This window comes from Pseudorca crassidens, chromosome 17, assembly GCF_039906515.1.
Source record: "Pseudorca crassidens isolate mPseCra1 chromosome 17, mPseCra1.hap1, whole genome shotgun sequence".
Taxonomy (NCBI): domain Eukaryota; kingdom Metazoa; phylum Chordata; class Mammalia; order Artiodactyla; family Delphinidae; genus Pseudorca; species Pseudorca crassidens.
In genome coordinates, this window is record NC_090312.1 from 45126544 (window position 1) to 45153089 (window position 26546).

The 26546-nt window shown below is 39.6% G+C and overlaps 1 pseudogene; it reads right to left on the reverse strand.

Moving 5' to 3' along the window:
- Positions 1 to 19675: 19675 nt before the first annotated feature.
- On the reverse strand, positions 19676 to 25813 carry LOC137210169 (histone-lysine N-methyltransferase SETD2 pseudogene; annotated as a pseudogene).
- Positions 25814 to 26546: the final 733 nt, after the last annotated feature.

Genomic DNA, 26546 nt, shown 5'->3' on the forward strand with positions numbered 1-26546 from the left:
GATATAGACAACATGAGGCACAATATACAACTTGGGCATGGGGCTGGGATTAAGTGTTATGCCATGGTGTGAATAAGAGGCAAAGGACTTTTGGCCTCCCAGACAATCAAGATTATTATAAAGTCTGGTCAGTGCATAGAGACATTTTTTTATGTATATAATAGTCAAATAGCAAAATTTTAATAAACTTTAGAGCTCAGAGCTCATAATGGGACTGAAGAGAGGGGATTCTAGAGTAGAGTACTGAAGAAGTAGAGAAACAGAGGACATTTACAAAGTCAAAGGAAGACAAGCACCGAAGGCAAACCCTGTGAGCAGTGGTGCTGGCAGTAAGTGAGGGAACATTAGATAAGTGCTTGGTTGTAGAGCAACCCAGAGAAGCAGGAAGAAGAACAAATAGACCTTAGTTGGAAGAGGTGGCTACCCATATTTTCTCAAGGTAATCAAGTTGCTATCCACTTTTTAATAAAAATACAGTGAGTAGCCTGACATTAAATGTTTACAATTTTTAGCTATTAGTACTAGTAAGTTATTAAAAAAAATAATGGCTCCTTTCTTTTCTCCTCATATGATATAGATGTAGTTTATATTCTGATTCCTTCCCTAAACTGGGTTTCTGGAGGACTAAAGAACCTGTTTTCTTTCTGATCCTTGGATATGAAAAATTAATAAGTATCTGGTTATCAATCATATTTATGGAATAAATATGAACAGATAAATGTATGAATGGCAGAAGGGAGGAAGGAAAATAATATAGATTTAAATATTCTATGCAAGAATACTCTATCCTAGAAACTATTCAGCAAGATGATATACAGTCTTCCCTCAGTATCTGTGAGGGGTTGTTTCCAAGACCCACTGGGGATAACAAAATTTGTGGATGCTCAAATCCCACATTCAGCCAGCTGAGTCCCTTATTCCTATCTGAGCTTCCAAATCCACCATGGATCAGGTAGTACTGTATTTACTGAAAAAAACTGTGCATATAAGTGGACACGTGGTTCAAACTCATGTTGTTCAAGGATCAACTGTAATCTAACTACAAATCGGAGAGGGCATAAAAGTGCTTTTATTCAGCAAAACTAGATTTGAATCAGGAAATTTCTACATGTATGCCCTCAAGAACTTTATATTATAAAATGAGTTGAAACTCCAGCATAAAGACTTTTAATTAATTAATTATTTTTCTGATTAGTCATCCATTTTATACATATCGATGTATACATGTCAATCCCAATTGTCCAATTCGTCACACCACAATCCCCACCACCCGCTGCTTTCCCTCTTGGTGTCCTTATGTTTGTTCTCTACTTCTGTGCCTCAATTTCTACTCTGCAAACCAGTTCATCTGTACCATTTTCTAGGTTCCACATATATGTGTTAATATACGATACTTGTTTTACTCTTTCTGACTTACTTCACTCTGTATGACAGTCTTTAGATGCATCCACGTCTCTACAAATGACCCAAGTTCATTCCTTTTTATGGCTGGTAATATTCCATTATATATATGTACCACATCTTCTTTATCCATTTGTCTGTTGATGGGCATTTAGTTTGCTTCCATGACCTGGCTATTGTAAATAGTGCTGCAATGAACACTGGGGTGCATGTGTCTTTTTTTTTTTTTTTTTGCAGAACGCGGGCCTCTCACTGTTGTGGCCTCTCCCCTTGCGGAGCACAGGCTCCGGACGCACAGGCTCAGCGGCCATGGCTCACGGGCCCAGCCACTCCACGGCATGTGGGATCTTCCCGGACCGGGACACGAACCCGCGTCCCCAGCATTGGCAGGTGGACTCTCAACCACTGCGCCACCAGGGAAGCCCTGAATGTGTCTTTCTGATTTATGGTTTTCTTTGGGTATATGCCCAGTAGTGGGATTCCTGGGTCATATGGTAATTCTATTTTTAGTTCTTTAAGAAAACTCCATACTGGTCTTCATAGTGGTTGTATCAATTTACATTCCCACCAACAGTGCAAGAGGGTTCCCTTTTCTCCACACCTTCTCCAGGATTGGTTGTGTGTAGATTTTCTGATGATGCCCATTCTAACTGGTGTGAGGTGATACCTCATTGTAGTTTTGATTTGCATTTCTCTAATAATTAGTGATTTTGTGCAGCTTTTCATGTACTTCTCGGCCATCTGTATGTCTTCTATGGAGAAATGTCTATTTAGGTCTTCTGCCCATTTTTTGATTGGGTACTGTGTTTTTTTAATATTGAGCTGCATGAGCTATTATATTTTGGAGATTACTCCTTTGTCCGTTGATTCATTGGCAAATATTTTCTCCCACTCTGAGGATTGCCTTTTCGTTTTCTTTGTAGTTTCCTTTGCTTTGCAAAAGCTTTTAAGTTGCATTAGGTCCCATTTGTTTATTTTTGTTTTAATTTCCATTACCCTAGGAGGTGGATCAAAAAAGATCTTGCTGTGATTTATGTCAAAGAGTGTTCCTACTATGTTTTCCTCTAAGAGTTTTGTAGTGCCTGGACTTACATTTAGGTCTCTAATCTATTTTGAGTTTATTTTTGTGTATGGTGTCAGGGAGAGTTCTAATTTCATTCTTTTACATGTAGCTGTCCAGTTTTCCCAGCACCACTTATTGAAGAGACTGTCTTTTCTCCATTGTATATCCTTGCCTCCTTTGTCATAGATTAGTTGACCATAGGTGCGTGGGTTTATCTCTGGGCTTTCTATGCTATTCCATTAATCTATATTTCTGTTTTTGTGCCAGTATCATATTGTCTTGATTACGATAGCTTTGTAGTAGAGTCTGAAGTCAGGGTGTCTGATTCCTCCAGCTCCTTTTCTCTTCCCTCAAGACTGCTTTGGGTATTGGGAGTCTTTTGTGTCTCCATACAAATTTTAAGACTTTTTGTTCTAGTTCTGTAAAAAATGATATTGGTAATTTGATAGGGATTGCATTGAATCTGTAGATTGCTTTGGGTAGTATAGTCATTTTCACAATATTGATTCTTCCAATCCAAGAACACGGTGTACCTCTCCATCTGTTTGTGTCATCTTTAATTTCTTTCATCAGTGTCTTATAGTTTTCTGCATACAGGTCTTTTGTATCCTCAGGTAGGTTTATTCCTAGGTATTCTATTCTTTTTGTTGCAATGGTAAATAGGAGTGTTTTCTTAACTTCTCTTTCAGATATTTCATCATTAGTGTATAGGAATGTGAGAGATTTCTGTGCATTAATTTTGTATCCTGCGACTTTACCAATTCATTGATTAGCTCTAGTAGTTTTCTGCTGGCAACTTTAGGATTCTCTCTATATAGTATCATGTCATCTGCAAACAGTGACAGGGTTACTTCTTCTTTTCCAATTTGGATTCCTTTTATTTATTTTTCTTCTCTTGTTGCCATGCTTAGTACTTCCAAAACTATGTTGAATAACAGTGGTGGGAATGGACATCCTTGTTTTGTTCCTGATCTTAGAGTAAATGCTTTCAGTTTTTCACCATTGAGAATGATGTTTGCTGTGGGTTTGTCATATATGCCCTTTATTATGTTGAGGTAGGTTCCCCCTATATGGCCACTTTCTGGAGAGTTCTTATCATAAATGGATGTTGAAGTTGGTTGAAAGCTTTTTCTGCATCTATTGAGATGATCATATGTTTTTTATACTTCAATTTGTTAATATGGTGTATCATATTGATTGATTTGCATATATTGAAGAATCCTTGCATCCTTGGGATAAATCCCACTTGATCGTGGTGTATGATCCTTTTAATGTGTCGTTGGATTCTGTTTGCTAGTATTTTGTTGAGGATTTTTGCATCTAAATGCAGTGATATTGGTCTGTAATTTTGGGGTTTTTTTGTATTATCTTTGTCTGACTTTGGTGTCAGGGTGATGGTGGCCTCATAAAATGAGTTTGGGAGTGTTCCTTCCTCTGCAATTTTTTTGGAAGAGTTTGAGAAGGATGGGTGTTAGCTCTTCTCTAAATGTTTGATAGAATCCACCTGTGAAGCCATCTGGTCCTGGACTTTTGTTTGTTGTAAGCTTTTTAATCAGAGTTTCAATTTCATTACTTGTGATTAGTCTGTTCACATTTTCTATTTCTTCCTGGTTCAGTCTTGGAAGGTTATACCTTTCTAAGAATTTGTCCATTTCTTCCAGGTTGTCCATTTTATTGGCATAGAGTTGCTTGTAGTAGTCTCATAGGATGCTTTGTATTTCTACGTTGTCTGTTGTAACTTCTCCTTTTTCATTACTAATTTTATTGATTTGAGTCCTTTCCCTCTTTTTCTTGATGAGTCTGGCTAATGGTTTATCAATTTTGTTTATCTTTTGAAAGAACCAGCTTTTAGTTTTATTGTTCTTTGGTATTGTTTTCTTTGTTTCCATTTCTTTCATTTCTGCTCTGATCTTTATGATTTCTTTCCTTCTGCTAACTTTGGGTTTTGTTTGTTCTTCTTTCTCTAGTTCCTTTAGGTGTAAGTTTAGATTGTTTATTTGAGATTTTTCTTGTTTCGTGAGGTAGGCTTGTACAGCTATAAACTTCCCTCTTAGAACTGCTTTTGCTGCATCCCGTAGGTTTTGGATCGTCGTGTTTTCATTGTCACTTGTGTCTAGGTATTTTTTGATTTCCTGTTTGGTTTCTTTAGTGACCTCTTGGTTATTTAGTAATGTGTTGTTTAGCCTCCATGTGTTTGTTTTTTTACGAGTTTTTCCCTGTAATTGATTTCTAATCTCATAGCGTTGTAGTCAGAAAAGATGCTTGGTATGATTTCAATTTTCTTCAATTTACTGAGGCTTGATTTGTGACCCAAGATGTGATCTGTCCTGGAGAATGTTCCATGCATACTTGAGAAGGAATTGTAATCTGCTGTGTTTGGATGGAATGTCCTATAAATATCAATTAAATCTACTTGTTTTATTGTGTCATTTAAAGTTTGTGTTTCCTTATTAATTTTCTGTTTGGATGATCTGTCCATTGGTGTAAGTGAGGTGTTAAAATCCCCCACTATTATTGTGTTACTGTCAACTTCCTCTTTTAGATCTGTTAGCAGTTGCCTTCTGTATTGAGGTGCTCCTATGTTGAGTGCATATATATTGATAATTGTTTTATGTTTTTCTTGGATTGATCCCTTGATCATTATGTAGTGTCCTTCCTTATCTCTTATAAGATTCTTTATTTTAAAGTCTATTTTATCTGATATGAGTATTGCTACTCCAGCTTTCTTTTGATTTCCATTTGCATGGAATATCTTTTTCCATCCCCTCACCTTCAGTCTGTATGTGTCCCTAGGTCTGAAGTGAGTCTCTAGTAGACAGCATAAATATGGGTCTTGTTTTTGTATCCATTCAGTAAGCCTGTGTCTTTTGGTTGGAGATTTTAATCCATTCACATTTAAGGTCATTATTGATATGTATGTTCCTATTACCGTTTTCTTAATTTTTGGGGTTTTTGTTTTTGTAGGTCCTTTTCTTCTCTTGTGTTTCCCACTTAGAGAAATTCCTTTAGCATTTGTTGTAGAGCTGGTTTAGTGGTACTGAATTTTCCTAGCTTTTGTTTTCTCCTTCGAATCTGAATGAGATTCTTGCCAGGTAGCGTAATCTTGGTTGTAGTTTCTTCCCTTTCATCACTTTAAATATGTCATGCCACTCCCTTCTGGCTTGTAGAGTTTCTGCTGAGAAATCAGCTGTTAACCTGATGGGAGTTCCCTTTTATGTTATTTGTCATTTTTCTGTTGTTGCTTTCAATAATTTTTCTTTGTCTTTAATTTTTGCCAATTTGATTACTCTGTGTGTCAGCGTGTTTCTCCTTGGGTTTATTCTATATGGGACTCTCTGTGCTTCCTGGACTTGGGTGGCTATTTCCTTTCCCATGTTAGGGAAGTTTTTGACTATAATCTCTTCAAATATTTTCATGGGTCCTTTCTCTCTCTCTTCTCCTTCTGGGACCCCTATAATGTGAATGTTGTTGCGTTTAATGTTGTTCCAGAGGTCTCTTAGGCTGTCTTCATTTCTTTTCATTCTTTTTTCTTTATTCTGTTCTGCAGCCATGAATTCCACCATTCTGCCTTCCAGGTCACTTATGTGTTCTTCTGCCTCAGTTATTCTGCTATTGATTCCTTCTACTGTATTTTTCATGTCAGTTATTTGTTGTTCATCTCTGATTGCTTGTTCTTTAATTCTTCTCTGTCTTTGTTAACCATTTCTTGCATCTTCTCGATCCTTGCCTCCATTTTTTTTCTGAGGTCCTGTATCATCTTCACTATCATTATTCTGAATTTTTTTTCTGGAAGATTGCCTATCTGCATTTCTTTTAGTTCTTTTTCTGGGTTTTATCTTGTTTCTTCATCTAGTACATAGCCATCTGCCTTTTCATCTTGTCTATCTTTCTATGAATGTGGTTTTTGTTCCACAGGTTGCAGGGTTGTAGTTCTTCTTGCTTTTGCTGTCTGCCGTCTGATGGATGAGTCTGTCTAAGAGGCTTGTGGAAGTTTCCTGTTGGGAGGGACTGGTGGATAGTAGAGCTGAAAGACTTTTTTATATTACAACCTTAGTTGTACTTTGGTAGGATCTCGTTTCTTATACATAATATATATAACATATATCTTAAAAAAATAAAGCAAACTTGGAATCTGGTTCCCATACCTCATATTATTGTAGCATCTTTTATAACAGGGGGATTTACAGAAAACATACCTTGCCTTAACTATCCTCCCCATTCTTAAACATTGGAGCAAATACAAATAGTTGCTGTGGTAGACATGAGTGTGCACCACGATTCCTAGTTCTCCTGGGAACATACACTCTTGGAATCAAGTCTGGTCTTCTGACTTGCTTTGGTGAATGAAATTTAGATGGAAGTGAGGAAGATCACTTCTAGGCCAAAGTCTGTAATGGTTGGTGGCCATGATTTTCATGCTTTAATCTGTTCCTAGGTAGATTCTGAAGCATCATTCTGAAAATGCAGCAACATAAGATAATGGAACCTTTGTCATTTTATGTCCCTGAACACCTGTGATGGCAGCTCACCCAGCTGATCCCTACTGGATACAGTGTGAATGAGAAATAAATGTTTTAAACTACTGAAATTTTTGTGGTTGATTATTAGCACAATATAATCCAGGATATCCTGAATAAGTCCATGTACTTTTTAAAAAAGGGAATTTTTTCCCATAATTCTGAAATTGTTTGGAAAAAGTTACTATAAGACTATGTTATTGCCCTTACATAGATAAAGTTAAAATATATTAACAACTAAAAGGCTTATAGAACTTTCCTTTTGTGAGTGAAGGATTAACACCACATTTCATAATCTGTTTTATTTTTTTATACTCCAATGACACCAATAGGGTATCTATATTTTTAGTATGCCTAAGGGAGATTATTTTTATTTTATTTATCTTTTATTAATATTTATTGGAGTATACTTTACAATGTTTTGTTATTTTATTTTCTTAATTTTTTATTAATTTCTATTGGCATATAGTTGCTTTACAATGTTGTGTAAGGGAGATAATTGATAGTTCTGCTTTTACAATTTTATGTATTCTTGCAACTTTTTTTTGTTTTCATTTTTTAACATTTTTACTGGAGTATAACTGCTTTACATTGTTGTGCTAGTTACTGCTGTATAACAAGGTGAATCAGCTTTATGTATACATATATCCCCATATCACCTCCCTCTTTTGTGTCCCTCCAACCCTCCCTATCCCACCCCTCTTGGTGGTCACAAAGCACCGAGCTGATCTCCCTGTGCTATGCAGCTGCTCCCCAGTAGCTATCAATTTTACATTTGGTAGTGTACATATGTCAATGCCACTCTCTCACTTCATCCCAGCTTACCCTTCCCCCTCCCCGTGTACTCAAGTTCCTTCTCTACATCTGTGTCTTTATTCCGGTCCTGCCCCTAGGCTCTTTGGAACCTTTTTCTTTTCTTTTTTTTTTTACATTCCATATATATATGTGTTAGCGTACAGTATTTGTTTTTCTTTTTCTGACTTACTTCACTTTGTATGATACACACTAAGTCCATCCACCTCACTACAAATAACTCAATTTCATTTCTTTTTATGGCGGAGTAATATTCCATTGTATATATGTGCCACATCTTCTTTATCCATTCATCTGTTGATGGATACTTAAGTTGCTTCCATGTCCTGGCTATTGTAAATAGAGCTGCAACGAAGATTGTTCTACATGACTCTTTTTAAATTACGGTTTTCTCAGGGTATATGCCCAGTAGTGGGTTTGCTGGGTCATATGGTCATTCTACTTGTAGTTTTTTAAGAAACCTCCATACAGTTCTCCACAGTGGCTGTGTCAATTTACATTCCCTACAAGAGTGCAAGAGGGTTCCCTTCTCTCCACACACTCTCCAGCATTTATTCTATGTAGATATTTTGATGACGGCCATTCTGATTGGTAAGAGGTGATATCTCATTGTAGTTTTGATTTGCATTTCTCTAAAAATTAGTAACATTGAGCTTCCTTTCATGTGTTTGTTGACAATCTGTATATCTTCTTTGGAGAAATCTCTCTGTAGGTCTTCTGCCCATTTTTGGATTGAGTTGTTTGTTTTTTTGATGTTGAGCTGCATGAGCTGCTTGTATATTTTGGAGATGAATCCTTTGTCCATTTCTTTGTTTGCAAATATTTTCTCCCACTTTGAGGGTTGTCTTTTTGTCTTGTTTATGGTTTCCTTGACTGTGCAAAAGCTTTTAAGTTTCATTAGGTCCCATTTGTTTATTTTTGTTTTTATTTCCATTTCTCTAGGAGGTGGGTCAAAAAAGATCTTAATGTGATTTATGTCACAGAGTGTTCTGCCTTTATTTTCCTCTAAGAGTTTTATAGTGTCTGGCATTACATCTAGGTCGTTAATCCATTTTGAGTTTATTTTTGTGTATGTTGTTAGGAAGTGTTCTAATTTCATTCTTTTACATGTAGCTGTCCAGCTTTCCCAGAACCACATATTGAAGAGGCTGTCTTTTCTCCATTGTATATTCTTGCCTCTTTTATCGAACATAAGATGACCATATGAGTGTGGGTTTACTTCTCGGCCTTGTATCCTGTTCCATTCATCTATATTTCTATTTTGTGCCAGAACCATACTGTCTTGATTACTGTAACTTTGTAGTATAGTCTGATGTCAGGGAGCCTAATTTCTTCTGCTCCGTTTTTCTTTCTCAAGCCTGTTTTTGCTATGTGGGGTCTTTTGTGTTTCCATACCAATTGTGAAATTTTTTGTTCTAGTTCTGTGAAAAATGTCATTGGTAGTTTGATAGGGATTGCATTGAATCTGTAGATTGCTTTGGGTAGTATAGTCATTTTCATAATGTTGATTCTTCCAATCCAAAACATAGTATATCTCTCCATCTCTTTGTATCATCATTAATTTCTTTCATCAGTGTCTTAGAGTTGTCTGCATACAGGTCTTTTGTCTCCTTACGTAGGTTTATTCCTAGGTATTTTATTCTTTGTGTTGCAATGATAAATGAGAGTGTTTTCTTAATTTCATTTTCAGAGTTTTCATCCCTCGTGTATAGGAATGCAAGAGATTTCTGTGCATTAATTTTGTATCCTGCTACTTTACCAAATTCACTGATTAGCTCTAGTATTTTTCTGGTAACATCTTTAGGATTCTCTATGTATAGTATCATGTCATATGCAAACAGTGACAGTTTTACTTCTTTTCTGATTTTGATTCCTTTTATTTCATTTTCTTCTCTGATTGCTGTGGCTAAAACTTCCAAAATTATGTTGAATAGTAGTGGTGAGAGTGGGCAAACTGGTCTTGTTCCTGATCTTAGTGAAAGAGGTTTCAGTTTTTCGCCATTGAGAATGATGTTGGCTGTGGGTTTGTCATATATGGCCTTTATTATGTTGAGTTCAGTTCCCTCTATGCCTAATTTCTAGAGACTTTTTCTCGTAAATTGTGTTGAATTTGTTGAAATCTTTTTCTGCATCTATTGAGATGATCATGTGTTTTTTATTCTTCAATTTGTTAATATGTAGTAACACATTGATTGATTAGCATATATTGAAGAATCCTTGCATTCCTGGGATAAACTCCTCTTCATCATGGTTTATGATCCTTTTAGTGAGCTTCTGGACTTTGTTTACTTGTATTTTCTTGAGGATTTTCACATCTATATTGATCAGTGATATTGCCCTATAGTTTTCTTTTTTTCGTGAAATCTTTGTCTGGTATTGGTATCAGGGTGATGGTGGCCTTGTAGAATGAGTTTGGGAGTGTTCCTCCCTCTGCTATATTTTGGAAGAGTTTGAGAAGGATAGGTATTAGCTCTTCTCTAACTGTTTGATAGAATTTGCCTGTGAAGCCATCTGGTCTGGGCTTTTTGTTTGTTGGAAAACTTTTTAATCAGAATTTGAATTTCAGTGTCTGTGATTGGTCTGTTTATATATTCTATTTATTCCTGGTTCAGTCTCGGAATATTGTGCTTTTCTAAGAATTTGTCCATTGTATTGGCATATAGTTGCTTAGTGTTAGTTTTTACGTCTCCTTTTTCATTTCGAATTCTGTTGATTTGAGTCTTCTCCCTTTTTTTCATGATGAGTCTGGCTAATGATTTATAAATTTTGTTTATCTTCTCAAAGAACCAGCTTCTTTTTTTATTAATCTTTGCTACCATTTCCTTCATTTCTTTTTCATTTATTTCTGTTCTGATTTTATGATTTCTTTCCTTCTGCTAACTTTTGTTTTTATTTGTTCTTCTTTCTTTAATTGCCTTAGGTGTAAGGTTAGGTTGTTTATTTGAGATTTTTCTTGTTTCTTGAGGTAGGATTATACTGGTATAATGTTCCCTCTTAGAACTGCTTTTGCTGTATCCCATAGGTTTTGGGCTGGTGTGTTTTCATTGTCATTTTTTTCTAGGTTTTTAAAAATTTCTTCAGTGATCTCTTGTTATTTAGTAGCATATTGTTTAGCCTCCATATGTGTGTATTTTATACTTTTTTTCCCCCTGTAATTGATATGTAGTCTCTTTGCATTGTGGTCAGAAAAGATACTTGATACAGTTTCAATTTTCTTAAGTTTACCAAGGCTTGATTTGTTCCCCAAGATTGGTCTAGCCTGGAAAATGTTCAATGAGCACTTGAGAAGAAAGTGTATTCTGTTGTTTTGGATAGAATGTCCTATAAATATCAGTTAACTCCATCTTGTTTAATGTGTCATTTAAAGCTTGTGTTTCCTTATTTATTTCATTTTGCTTGATCTGTCTATTGGTGAAAGTGGGTTTTAATGTCCCCCACTATTATTGTGTTACTGTTGATTTCCTCTTTTATGGCTATTAGTATTTGCCTTATGTATTGAGTTGCTCCTATGTTGGGTGCATAAATGTTTACAATTTTTATATCTTCTTGGATTGATCCCATTATCATTATATAGTGTCCTTCTTTGTCTCTTGTGATAGTCTTTACTTGAAAGTCTATTTTTTTCTGATATGAGAATTGCTAGTCCAGCTTTCTTTTGATTTCCATTTGTATGGAATATCTTTTTCCATCCCCTCACTTTTAGTCTGTGTGTGTCCCTTGGTCTGAAGTGGGTCTCTTGCAGACTATATATATATGGGTCTTGTTTTTTTATTCATTCAACCAGTCTATATCTTTTGTTTGCAGTATTTGATCCATTTACATTTAAAGTAATTATTGATATGTATGTTTCTATTACCATTATCTTAATTGTTTTGGGTTTGTTTTGTAGGTCGTTTCCTTCTTTTATTTCCTGCCTAGAGAATTTCCTTTAGCGTTTGTTGTAAACCTGGTTTGGTGGCTCTGAATTCGCTTAGCTTTTGCTTGTCTGTAAAGGTTTTAATACTTTGTTAAATCTGAATGAGATCTCTCCTGGGTAGAGTAATCTTGGTTGTAGGTTTTCCCCTTTCATCACTTATGTTTTGCTTGTTTGTAAAGGTTTTAGTTTCTCATTCGAATGTGAATGAGATTCTTGCTGGATAGAGTAATCTTGGTTGTAGGTTTTTCCCTTTCATCACTTTAAATATGTCCTGCCACTGCTTCTGACTTTCAGAGTTTCTGCTGAAAGATCAGCTGTTAACCTTATGGGGATTCCCTTGTATGTTATTTGTTGCTTTTCCCTTGCTGCTTTTAATGTTTTTTCTTTGTATTTAATTTTTGATAGTTTGATTAATATCTGTCTTGTTATGTTCCTCCTTGGATGTAACCTGTATGGGACTCTCTGCAATCTCATCTGGGGCTCTGGGTCCTCTGCACAGGTCATGTGGCTGTTAACAGAACTCAGTGCCTTGCAGCTACATGATTAACGTCCCTGTTCTCTTGTTGTCAGCTGGGGATGGCTCTCAGCACATGGAGGTCATTCTCAGGGCCTTGCCATGCGGCGCCTCCTATCTCAACATGGCTGTTTTGCTTCCAGACTAGCAAGAGAACTCTTCTGCTTTTGTATTGTTCTGAACCATCTGTTCTGTTTTTATCTTTCATTTAACATTAAGAAATTTTTGTTGTTGTTGTTGTTGTTTTGGTGGGATTTTTTGTTTTGTTTTGTTTTGTTTGGCTGCTAATGCAGCATGCAGGGTCTTAGTTCCCCGACCAGGGATCAAATCCATTCTCCCCTGCAGTGGAAGCACAGAGTCTTAACCACTAGATCACCAGGGAAGTCCCAAGAATGTCTTTTCATGTAGACAAATGAATGTTTACCTCATCCTCGTAAACAGCAGCACAGCATTCCATTGTAGTAATAGATCATCATTTATTTAGCTAGACCCTAGTGACTGACTGACTGTTAACATTGTTTTCTATTCCCACTGTTTCAAACAATGCTGCAGTGAAATTTCCTTGCACATACAGTATGTCCTGGTGCATTTCTGCAAGAGTGCCTGTAGGGCAAATTATCCCTGGGTCCAAGAGGAAGCATGTTTCAAATTTTGATATATTACTGACTTACCATCAATTATTATGACAATTTTCACTCCTGCCAATAGTGTTGGAGAATTTCTATTCTCCCTACCCTAGCCAGCATGGGATATTATGAAACTGTTTTTTTCCCTTCCAGTTTCCTTGAGATATAACTGACATACAGCACTGTATAAGTTTAAGGTGCATGGCATAATGATTGGGCTTAAGTACATCTTGAAATGATTATCGCAATAAGTTTAGTGAACCTCCATCATCTCAAATAGATACAGAATAAAAGAAATAGAAAAAAATTTTTTTTTCTCCTTCTGATGAGAACTTACTTACTTTCTTAACAGCCTTCACAGATAACATGCAGCAGTGTTAATTACATTTATCATGTACATTACATACCTAGTACTTATTTCTATAACTGGAAGTTTGTATCTTTTGACTATTTTCATCCACTTCCCCCTTCCCTCAATCCCCACCTCTAGTAACAACAAATCTGATCTCTTTTTCCATAAGTTTGTCTGTTTCTTTTTGAAACCTAATTGACCTACAACACTATGTTAGTTCCTTTTGTACAATATAGTGATTTGATATTTCTATACATTTCAAAATAATCGCCATGATAAATCTGGTTGGCAACCAGCTGTTTGTTTTCTGAATCTATGACTCTGTTTCTGTTTTGTTGTACTTGCTCATTTGTTTTGTTTTTGAGATTCCACATATAAGTGAAACCAAACAATATTTGTCTTTGTAAATATCTTCTTTCATTCAGTAGGTGGCCTTTTTTTTTCGTGAATAGATGTTGAATTTTGTCAAAAGATTTTTCTTCATCTATTGAGCTGATCATATGATTTCTATGCTTCAGTTTGTTAATGTGGTGTGTCACACTGATTGGTTGGTAGATATTGAATCTCTTTCATCCCTGGAATAAATCCCACTTGATCATGGTGTATGATCCTCTTAATGTGTTGTTGAATTCAGTTTGCTAATATTTTGTTGAGGATTTTTGCATCTGTGTTCATCAGTGATATTGGCCTGTAATTTTGTTTTCTTGCGCTCTCTTTGTCTAGTTTTGCTATCAGGGTGATGCTGGCCTCATAGAATAAGTTCAGAAGAGTTCCTTCCTCTGCAATTTTTTGAACTAGTTTGAGAAGGATAGATGTTAACTCTTCTTTAAATGTTTGGTAGAATTCACCTGTGAAGCCATCTGGTCTGGGATTTTTTGTTTGTTGGGAGATTTTTTACTGCAGACTCAATTTCATTCCTGGTCATTCATCTGCTCATATTTTCTACTTCTTCCTGATTCAGCCAGGAGATTGTACTTTATTGGAATTTGTCCTCTTCTTCTAGTTTGTCCACTTTATTGACATATAGTTGTTCATTGTAATCTCTTATGATCCTTTGTACTTCTGTAGTGTTTGTTGTAACTGCCCCTTTTTGTTTATGATTTTATTTTGGGGGGCTTTCTCTTTTCTTCTTGATGAGTCTGGCTAAAGGTTTATCAATTTTGTTTATCTTTTCAAAGAACCAGTTCTTAATTTCATTTATCTTTTCTATTTTTTTTTTAGTCACTATTTCATTTATTTCTGCTCTGATCTTGATATCTTTCCTTAACTAACTTTGGGTATTGTTTGTTGTTCCTTTAGATGTAAGGTTAGATTGTTGATTTGATATTTTTCTTGCTTTCTGAGGTAGACGTATCACTATAAAATTCTCTCTTAGAACAGCTTTTGCTGCATTCCATAGATTTTGGATTGTGTTTTCATTTTCATTTGTCTCCAGGTACTTTCTTATTTCCTCTTTGATGTCTTCAGTGGCTGATTTGTTGTTTAGTAGCATATTGTTTAGCTTCCACGTGTTTGTGTTTTGGGTAGTTTTTTCCTTGTAGTTGATTTCTAGTCTCATAGCACTGTGGTCAGAAAAGATGCTTGCTATGATGTATGGTCAGGCCCCCAAGATGGCTGTTTTCTTGCTGTCTGTACCTCCCCTGATCAACCAGTCCCTGCTTTACTCACATGACTCTCTAATCCTCTTAATTATAGGGCTTAATTAGTAACTGCCTACCTCCTTGCCCCCTGCCACAGCTGCTGGTTTCCCTGGTAATTGATGAGCTAATCTGGCATCAATTCACCCTATAAATGGTAGCCACCTTCTCCCCGGAGTGCTGAAGAGTGCTGCCATGTCCTGCCTGCTGTCTGCCACGCACAGTGAGATGTTGCTCCAGGACCTTGCTTCATGTGTAAGTTTCTCTTGTCCAATAAATCTCTGATGTCTCTGTTGCTGTCTCTGGGTGAAAAAACTCCTGGGAGCTGAGATGTCAGAACATAAGGATGGGAAACAGAAAATTGTGGAGTTGATCGGGAGGAGGTCGTCTACTAGCATGTGGGGCCTTGTGGTAGCTGTGTACCACGAGAGATGTCTTTTTCTTCCATTATGTTGATGATATCCTGTTAACCTCAGTCTTTTCCCAGTTTAAAAGTAGCAGCCCAGTGCTCCTCATTCATCTGACTGTACGGGGTGGCTGGTGAATAGAGACAAAACTCAAGGACCTGGATTATCTACAAAATACAAGCATACTCCTGACCTACCACCCCTAAACAATTAGAGACACAGGCTTTAGGGATATGAATTCAGAGACAGACTTGTGAATTAACATAGCCTGTTACCCGGGAGTGTTTGGTTGAGATCTGTGGCAACAGCAACATAATAAGAGTGCCCTTGGGCTTCTGGTCCCAACTATGGAAGGGGGCAGAGCAATGATAGAGTGTGATGGAACAACAGCTATATGCAGTTTACGATACATTACAACAGGTGGAAGACATTACAAAAAATCTACCCGATTCTTTGAGCATGCAAAAAACCACTATTCATTTGTATGCAACATATAGGATCCCTGTGGACATCAATAGTGACTAAGGAATCTACTTTATTGACCATGAAGTTCAGGAATGGGCTGATACAAAGGACATACAGGGGCATTTCCACCTGCCTTACAACCCCACTGCTGCCGGGCTATGAAGAGACTACTTAAACAACAGTTGAGGTGGGAAACTCATTCTTAACACATGGACACATCCCAGGAGCAGTTATCCCAGTGCCGACGCCATGTTAACCCAGAGGTAACTAGTCAACACTGTTTGAGTTCAACTGTTGACCACCAAAGGACTGTTGCCAACTACAGATCAGGACAGCAACTCATTTTTGCCCTTCACAGGATCTATCCCCAGGGGGACATATTATAAATAGCCCTTAGGACTGGCAGGTAAGTCCTCAGTGGTTTGGGTTTGCTGTCCTATTGGGGAATAGGATCAGAAAGGGATTTACAGATTTCATCTGTCTTCTACCCAGCCCCACCTCAGATTACTAAGGTAATTAATCCAGGCCTCTACTGTAGAAAGGCACCATTATACTAACTCTGTGTACTGTTACACCACCTCTCCAGTATTCGGCACTGGCTGTGGAGACTGAGGATGGGCAGGTGGTATGGTATTGCAGGCCAGGACAAAATGCATAGACAGGGGTGGCATTACCTCAGAATGATATTACTGCTTGTATTTTGCTTAATGGTCATGATCTTCCATATATTGTGCCTGTTAGACATCTTGCAGCTTGCCCTACTCTGAGTGAAGGGAATCTGTTTGTGGACTGGGTGACAATGGTGGCCTCACTGAGAAATGAGTTTGATTGCCGGCTTTACAGCAAAATGCCATTGTCAACCTCTGAGAGTCCATGAAAAATTGACTTGATAAGCTCCTGGTTCCAAAGCCCACCTGTTGGACTGTCTCTATTGCATTTGTGGTGTTTGGTTGCAGTTGCACTTCTACCTACCTGTCCTCGGGAATATAGCAGAAGAAGTATGGGCCAAGATCATAGAGGTCATACAGGGTATGTAAGGGTGGAGTGTTTGACCACGCCATTCAAGATGACTGTCCTCTTGCTCCGTATATCCCCTGTTCAGCCAGTACCTGCTTCACTCATGACTATCCAATCTTCTTAATTATAGGGTTTAATTAGTAACTGCCTATGTGCTTGCTTCCTGCCCCAGCTGCTGGTCTCTCTGGTGATTTATGAGCCAACCTGACCATTAATTCCCCCTATAAATGGTAGCCTCCTCCTCCCCTGGGTAGCAAAGACTGCTGCCATGTCCTGCTTGCTGTCTGCCACAAACAGTGAGGTGTTGCTCCAGGACCTTGCTTCAGGTGTGTAAGATCCCTTGTCCAATAAGTCACTGATGTCTCTTGCTGTCTCTAGGCTCTTTCTTCAGGCTTGAGGCTGGAAACTACAAGCCTTGCAGGCCTGTGGGGTGCAGCCCAACATATGATTTTAATCTTCAATTTACTGGGACTTGTCTTGTGGCCTAGCATGTGATCTATCCTGGAGAATAGAACTTTTGCTTTTAAAAGACTTGCCTGATTAGATAAGTTGGACCCACCCAGGATAATCTCCCTTTGAATTGTAGTCAGCTTATTAGGGACCCTAATTTCATCTGCAAAATTCCTTTTGCCATATTGTTGTATAATTATGAAGGTGATATCCAATTGTATTTACACATCCCTACAATGCTCAAAGGAAATTACACTGGTGTTTACCCCAGGGGGAAGGAATTGTGGGAGCCATCTTAGAATTCTGCCTACCACAGACTGCCCCCTGGCCATCTTACACTTCTTATACCACTGAGCCAACAGGTGAAAAAGGTTAATCTACTGGTGTTATGAACTCAGTTACCACAGGAAATTGGTTGCCTTTATAATGGAAGCAAGGAGGATTTTTTCTGGAACCCAGGAGATTTTCTCTGGAACCCAGGAGATTTTCTGAGGTTCCCTTCAACACTTCCATGCCAACAGTAAAGATCAATGGAAAGCTACAGGAACTGGAAAAAGGCAGGATAATTGAGGATTCAGACCATTCAGAAGGGAAGGATTGAATCATTCTACCAGTAAGGAATCTGGATGGAGCTGTGGGTTCTGGCTGTGGGCAAGGAAAACAGGGAATAAGTGGGTGAAGGTGGAAGCTATAGACGTCAACTCTGACCTCGTGAATAACTACAGAAACCAGGACTGGTAGCTTTGCATATTTTCTGTTATATATATGTGTTTATTCTAACTTCTCCTTCCCATTTTAATTTTATATAACACTAGGTGGAGGTCAACTTTACAATGTAGTCTTTGGTGGGACCTAAGACTGAAATTGAGGCCTAATTAATATAGGCAGAAATGGATTCAATGACCGTTGGGGCTTTGTGTTTTACCTGGGGGAAGGGCAAGAACTTCACTTATCAGAGGGTTAGCTGTTTCTTGCTAAAATGTAGTTTCTTTGCTGGGCAGGCATTGAAATGTGTGTAGAATGGTGCATATGAAAGCTGAGAAGTCAAAGGTGTCGACTGAGCTGCTTATGAACTTATTGCTTCCCAGCTCCAAATTCATTCTCCAATTGCACACCCAGAGTGCTCAGTCCTTTGACCCCCTTGTAGCCCCAGCCCGGGAGCCTTGGTGATCACCTTGCTGCGGTCTTAAGAGGCACACCGCATGCTTCTGGCTTCATGCTGTAGCAACACACAGCCCTCACCATGCACACTCCCAAGCATGACCAGGCCTGACTTTCCTGCCCCCTGCAGGGCTGTTCCTGAGACCTTTCCAAGGTGGGCAATATCCACTCTGGCTTGGCATCTGCAGAAACATCCCAGCTTCCTCAGCAACCTGCTTACATGCCTTGGATTGCCTGTGTCTTAGGTGATTGTTTCCTCTTTATCACATGACCATAAACCAGTTCTGGCACAGGCAACCCAGCAAATTTTCTCACCAGCCAGTGGTTGTCTGCAACTGCACCTTCTCCAAAATTCAATTAACTATCAAGTTAAGAAAAAAGGGATTCTGTTGGAGCCAAACTGATTATTATAACCTGGGAAGCAGATTCTCAGAAAGCACTGAGAACTCTTCCACCTGTTAGAAGTTGAAGGTATAAACATCCTTTTTATTTTTTCTTTAATTGATTCTATGTTTTACATAAAAAGTTCAGTAAAAATTGGATAAAGTAAAGTGCACTGTTGTGGCCTCTCCCGTTGCAGAGCACAGGCTCTGGATGCGCAGGCTCAGCGGCCATGGCTCACGGGCCCAGCTGCTCTGCAGCATGTGGGATCTTCTCAGACCGGGGCATGAACCCGTGTCCCCTGCATCTGCAGGTGGACTCTCAACAACTGCGCCACCAGGGAAGCCCAAGTAAAGTGATTTTAAGCAGTAAATCAATCTTATCAACATAGCACAAGGCTGGCCGAAACCACAAGGCAGCCTGCTCTGGAATATTTACATGATAACACATTAAACCTTGCAGGAGAACTTAAACCTTACTTAAAAAGTCTTCTGTGATCCTAGCACGCAGAGGCTTAAAAGCAAAACAAAAGCCAAAAACCAGGAAAGACAAATTATTTTCAATACATTCACATATACCTTAAAATATAATACAGATCGTCAGGGTAAGGGGTCGTGGGTGAGGATGCACATGAGTCTGTGCGCTGACAGCACTGCCAAAGAGGAGACCCAGCCTTGAGAGTGGGGTCAGGCCTGGCCGGGGTCTCAGAAGGGAAGGTCTCAAGGGCCTAAACCCTTGCATCAGATGGCCTCTACCAACAGCTCACAACCAGGGACCGCTTGTTGTAGATGGAGCTCATTTTTGTAAGCTCATTCTGCAGGTTTGAATTCCCCAGGGTGATGTGTCATCAGTAGCACAGCCCTGACAGTGGGGTGGGGAGAGAGGGCCCACGGGATTTCTTCTCCTCAGAGTCTCTCCTACCAGCTTGCCCATCCTCCCACCCTGGTCCTGAAGGTCACTCTAATTCAGTGTCCCGTTTGAGTATGTAAACAGCCCCAAACTTCTGCATGTACTTCTTAATGTACTCCTTGGTTTTGTGTCTCACATTCTCATTGCACTCCATGTCCTTGGGGTTCTTACAGTACTTCAGCTCCTTATTCATAACGCCGTGAGTAGCTTGCAAGCTAGGTGTTTGAAATCTTCAGTTGTGGTAATTCTTCCCACTTTGCAGTCAGGTTTCCAGTAAGGGTTCAGGCACTGGACGATGAACTGGGATATCTCTTTTCTGAATACTTCTTTGCTTTTCTTAGCCAGCTCACTGGGGGCATCTGCTTCTGCTGTCTTAGGCTTCTTTGAGGTCTTCATGGGATTTTCATCATATGTTGGGGTTCCCAGGTCCATCTCAGCTTCATGCTCAAGGCTGGCATCATCTCCTGGGCTTTCCCAAGGGGGAGGATCCCACTGAGTCTGCCTTGTGATCACATGGTAGTAGTAAATCTTCCCTTCTGGGTCTCGGGCTGTCTTCCAGTTGGGAGGTAAGACAATGGTTTTTGGTTTGGGAGGAGATGCGGGTGGTAAATCCAAGAGGTTATTTGTCACAACCATTTCAGGTGGCTGTAAGGGCTGAGGCTACCCTGGTGCAACTATTGTAGTCACGGCTGTGGCTGGCTGTACCACCACTCCTCGTGGGTGAGCTGTGAGAATCTGTTGTCCCTGGATGTACTGAAGACTTGGCTGGGCATAACTCTGTACAACTGGTGGAGTTGTCTGTGAATAGGGTGACATCACACCATAGACAGTTGGACAAGCCTGTCCTTGATAATATATGGTTGCTTGAGACTGTGCAGGAGAGTACTGCTGCTGTACACTCATGGACTGTTGGTTTGAATCCCAAACACCATAATTCTGTCCCTGGACTGGGCCTGGGGCTGGCACTGGCAGGATGGTGACACTGGGGTCTTGGTGTACCACACCATCACTTTGGGCCACATACTGTGAACTGGAAACTTCCACAGGGGCTGCCACATGTGGCACCACTGGCACAGGTGGAGGGGCAGCAAGGGGTTCTGTAGAATGTCCCACCAAGGGCTGAGAATAATCTTAAGGAGAAGGAGAACACACAGGATCCATGCTGGGTGTGGGGAGGAGCACCTTACCAGCATTAGGATTGCTGGGATCCACATAGGCCTGCATGGGGTAACCTGGTGGGTAGCCAGCAAAGTGGTGATGAGGGGCATGGTAGCCAAGAGAGTCATAGGGCAGTGGAGACGTCATTCCCAGGTTCTGCATCTGCTGCTGTTGTTTTTGAGCCTCCCGCTGAGCTACCTCCTGCTCAAACAACTTTCGACGCTCCTCTGTAGAAAGTTGATTGCGATCTTGAATTCATACTTTCTTTTTAGAAGTTGGTGTATCATATCTGCCACCTGGCCTTTTTGTTCCCCGCTCATAGGCAGAAGAAGGTGGTGAGAGGGAGCCCCTTCATTTCCTTTTCTCTTTATTTTGAGTTTGTTTGTCTGGGTCTCTCTTTCTTGACCTGTTAGGAGTTTTGGGGGCAACTTTGATCTCTGAAGCCAACAGCATCCCTTCCTTGTTCGGTTATTGTGCTCTCCTTTTCAGTTTGCCTTTTCTTTGGAATTCGATATACCTCCTTTAGGTCTTTCCAACTGTCCAGGAGCTTGGTGGCCAAATCACTTATATCTACTGTTTTATGTGGCTGTTCCTGGCTCTTCTCACTCTCCACATCAGGTACACCCTCCTCTTCACCTTGGGATGGTGTTTCCTCAGCAATAGGTTCGGCTAGTTTTGTGCCATTGCTCTGTTTAGGCTCTATTTCAGTGTCAGCCTCTGGTTCAGATGTGGGTAGCTTAATGGCCTCCACAGCAATTTCACTATCAACTTTGATTCAGGCAGCTGTTGTGTGAGTAGCTGTTGTTCCTCTTCTTCTATAGGGACGTTTTCTAACTGGTCAAGGTCCTTTTTGCCATCCTTGCCTTCTAGCTCACTGATAGCATCAGAGATCGCACTGTCCATGCCATTTTCACTTATAATTTTAAGTCTGCGAAACATTAGCTTCTTGAGGGTGTCTGTGTCAGCTTCTATGCTCAGCTTAGAGAACGTGTGTGAGCACGTGATGTATTCTTGGTAGAATACCCATCTCCTTCTCTCAGCTGAGGGACAGCAGTCTTGGTTTGAGACCAACATTGAGTAATAGGAAGTACTTTGCTTTCCTCCAACATATTTTTAGTAGGAATGGGTAAATGTTCCAAAGTCTTTATAATCTCTTCCTGAAACTTCTGGTTACTTTCCCGGCCATCACATAGTTCTTCCATCCAGATCCACAACAAAGGCAGCCCATGACGTTCCAGAAAGGACTTCAGGCAAGACTGTGAATGTGTGTTCTGTATGAGCTTGAGACAGGTAAGTTTCTGTTCCAAAGTTTCAATTCTAACCATTAGCCAGGATAAGCTGAGCACCTGGTTTTTATCAGAGAGACCCTCACCATTCTCCATCAGAGCTTCTAGCTCTCCATCCACCGAATCCTTCTTCCGAGATCGTTCTTTCTTCATTTTCCCTCCTGCTGCTCTGATGTTGACTCTGTTCTCTCCTCCCAGGTAACCCCGGCAATTAGCCAACCCACAGAAACATCTCTGTGCTTCCTTCCTGAACTGATAGTCAAATGTTAACTCTGAGCCTGAAGGAACCAGTTTGGTGGTAAAAATCCCAACTCTCAGTTGTCCGTTCACAGTCCATTTTCGAGTCTCACAGTTTGGTTCATAGCTGTGATTCATGAACGGGAGCAATTTCCTTTTTGAGGGGCATCTATTATCTCATCATTCTTCAGGGCCATGAAATAGTAGTGGATGTTTTTGTTTCATGCATACTCCTTTACCCGGGCTTTAAACTCTTTATGATCAAGTACCTCTCCACAATATTCCAGGACAAAGGTGTTCGAAGGAAGGTCTTTAGCAGGTCTCAAGCCCCAGCCTTTCTTTTCTGTGAGTATGACTTCCACATCTGCATGCTGTTTTCTTTGAAACCGTCTATTGGAACAATAATCCCCATTTGGACAACGAGAAGAACATTCAATCATGAGAAGATGATTAAGACAATCTTTCCCACATGCTATTTCACCTTGAGCTCTTTCATCTTTAGAAAGAGGTGTACACTCACACTGCATTCACTTAATATCCCGATGGGATTTATTCTTCTTTCTTTCTGTTAAATAAACATTTTATTCAATCAGATCAAAGTAAGAAGGCATCTTCCCTTGTTTGGCACACTCCTTCCACCACTCTGGGTCCCTGAAGTCCTTCATGACACACAAAGGCCCAACCAATGCTGAGCTTAGAGGCACTGCTGTCTCTCCCTGCTCTACATCCACTCTAACTTTCTTTCTGTCCTGAAGCTCACCATCACTTTCAGAATCACTCCCCAATTCCTGTCTCCTTTTTTTAAGAGGCCCTCTATCTTTCATATCATTTTTTTCTAAGTTTTTCAAAAGATCTTTCTCCTCATTCACAGCTAAAGAGTCCTTAATGGAATTGCTGCTTATTTCAGGTGCTTGCACTGACCCCTTGTCCTTCTGAAGGGACAGAAAAAAAATATTGGGCTGGCCTGAAGAGTGAGATCCTCCACATTGATCCCAATTCTCCTCCTCTTCACGGTCATCTGTTAAGGAATCTGGTACCTGCCCTTGAATTCGGTCATACACAACCCCAGTTCCAGGTGGTCTACCTGCTGATCTTGAATCCCAGTAGCCATTGCCTTGCCAGTAATTACCTGTCCCACTATACTGTTCTGCACTTTGCTGATACTTGTGTCCACCACAGGCTCCATAGCTGCTGTCAGGTTGCTGATATGTGATAGTAGGCTTTTCTTGTTGAGAGAAGTCCCACCCTAGATTTCTGAGCTCTTCTGATGATGAACGGAAACCATCCACTTGGGAGATCTCACAAGAAGAAAAATTTGACTCTGTTTTTCCCAGTCTACTATCTGGCCTGTTAGAGAAAGTGGTCTGTTGCCGAGACTTACTTGAGACATCTTCAAAATCATCAGAAGAATAAACTGGCAGCTCTTCTTTCTGCCTAGAAGTTATTTTGGCTTTCACTGCTTCCTCAGAGTTTGGATGACCTAGAGGATCATATTTTATGTCTGTATGACTGTAATATCAACCCCATCACTCTGAGGATGAGCAATTTCAGACAGGTGATTATCTATCTGTTTTTGGCTGGGCTGTGTAAAAGAGATTTCTGAATTCTTCTCTGTTGCTTCATGAAAGAAGAAATTCTCAGTTTGAGGACAGGCTTTACTTGCTATACTCTCAAATTTTTCCTCATATGAATGCCTCCTTGGCTCCAATCGCTCATCTTCCCAGTGGTCAGAATAGTGTCTGTAACTTTGACTGCTCCGAGAAGAACAAGGACTTGTTTCTTCCATGGGAAAGTAGAATTCTTTGGCACAACCACAGACTGAAGACAGTTTCTTGGGATACTGCTATCATCAAAATCTGTATCTTCCGAATCACTTTCATCACTTGAACTTTTGGAAGAACCAGAATAATCTTCATAGACAGTGGATACAACCTCTGAGGCATGACCACTACTGTCACATTTTAAGGTATATGTTACACCATCACTGTCCTCCATGATTAAATTCAAATCTCAAGAAGAAAATACAACTTCTGAGTCATCAGAAGTACGTGCATGTCCCCTTCCACCTTCTTCATCTAAAGAGATTTCTGGTCTTCCCCTTCTATCAGGCAGTATGGAGTTCCCTTTTTCTTGAGTCTCTTGCACACATTTCCCAGATAGTCCATTATTATGCCTGTTTTCCCAGGAAGCAAATCCTCTTCCTGAATGAGGAAGACCACTAGCTACTTCTATTATTTCTTTCTCTACATGCTTTAAAAAACTCTGAGCTTTTACTCTTCAGCACAGCATCCAAAACTGGAGATGTATTCTCTCCACATTGCAAGAGAGTTAAACTGTCTACGTTTGTCCCTCGTGTAAGACTCTGAAGAGATGAAGCAATACATGAGCTCCCTGTAGGTGGAAATAAATCATCAAAATGATTAACAGAAGCTGAACTAGTACTACCAACACTCTGCATATATCCTCCACATGCAAATTTTGAGTGCTGATCTGTCAGACTTCCATTATCACATATAACTGTTTTTGATTTCAAATGCACATTCATAAAGCTATTTGAAGAAATCTTCGTTACTAAAGGCTCAGTATTTTCAGCTCCGAATGACACAAAGAAGGGCAGTTGTCGTTTGAAGTACAGTATATATCTGAATCTTTGGTTTTACATCAAGAAACTCTCACATCAACTGGTTCTTTAACTATTGTTTTGGAATAATCTATAGTCATAACTGGCAAAGATATGAGTTGATTCTGGTGTGGTGACACTGGAGGTTCTGTTTCTCTAAATGGGCTTTCTGACTTACTATGCTGCATGCGAGTATCATCCAAGTTTTTTTCTTTACATCTATTAATGTTTTGAAATCCATTTGATGAAAGCATGCACGTTTTGACCAAAGGGGATACCTCTGATCCATTCACACTATCATCAGAAGACATCAAAACAGTGTCACGTTTAGAAGTGCAAAATGTTGCCAAATCAGATTCTGCCCCAGGAGATCCATTTATATTAAATTCGGTGGGACAATAACTTCTTAATTGATCATTCTTCACTTTACATAAAGAGTCTAATTCCTTAATACTGTCATAGCTATCATGTCCTATAAATTCAGACTTAAAAACAGGTGATTCATCTAGCTTTTTAAAAGTAGGTGAATCATTTAATCGATTTGATGGAGATGGCGACCCAATCTTCTCTCTTTCAGGAACTTTACTAATCACTCTTAATTCACTACCTTTTGAAAAAGGAGTCTGTAAACTAAAAGAATGAGACTGTTTGATTTCCTCATTCAATTCTGTACAACATAAAGAATTTTTAAATTTATCAGACTTGGTTGCAGGTTTTGAAGGGCAGACTTATAATGGGAAGCACTCTTACTGTGCTTGGAATATGATGACCCGCGTTGGAATCCCTGTTCATTAGTGGGAGAATAACAAATTTTCATTGCTTCATTTTCTGAAGTCCTTTTGGATGTCTCCTTTCCTCTTTTTTCCATCTCTAAGTAAGAGGACTCAGTTTTACAGTCTCCATCAGATTTAGAATAGGAGGATGGCGTCTTATGTCTCTGTAAGAGCAAGGAGGAGACAAGGTGAGCCTTGAGTATGTCTTCTTATACTAACCATCCAAGTCAGAACTTTGTCTTGACCTGTTATCTGTATATGGCAGAGACTAGCGTGCCCTCTCTCGATAAGGGGAACTCCTATGGTAACGACCATCATAATGAGAGTCGTCATAATGGGATCGTTCTGACCGAGAATAGGGTGAAGTAGTTCTAGAACCTCTGTCAGATCTAAAACGAAACCTGCTCTACCTTCGCTCTCTCTCTGGTCTACAGCGAGAAGATATATAACAAGTATCTCTTTCAAGTTTGGAGTAGCTAAAATATTTATCATCTCTCTCTGTTTTAGATTGTGAAGATTTGAGGAGCTCTGCTTAATGTGTAATGCAGATGCACACTGGACATTAGGGAGGGAGAAGGCCCGAACAGAATTCTGTGTTTAATATTTTTTGTCCTGCCTTTAAATTTTATTCCAGCAGAGGTATGAATGCCAGAGGGGGATCCTCTTCCAAGCTTGCCTTTTTTGGGTGCTCTCCCTCTGCCCTAGGGTACTGTTAAGAGTTCTCAACATGCAGTCATCCCTCAGCATGAGCAAGGAATTGGTTCTAAGGCTCCCCCTGCCCCCCCCCCCCCAGTCCCCTGTGATTGCTGAAATCTCTTATATAAAATGGAGTAATACAGTCTG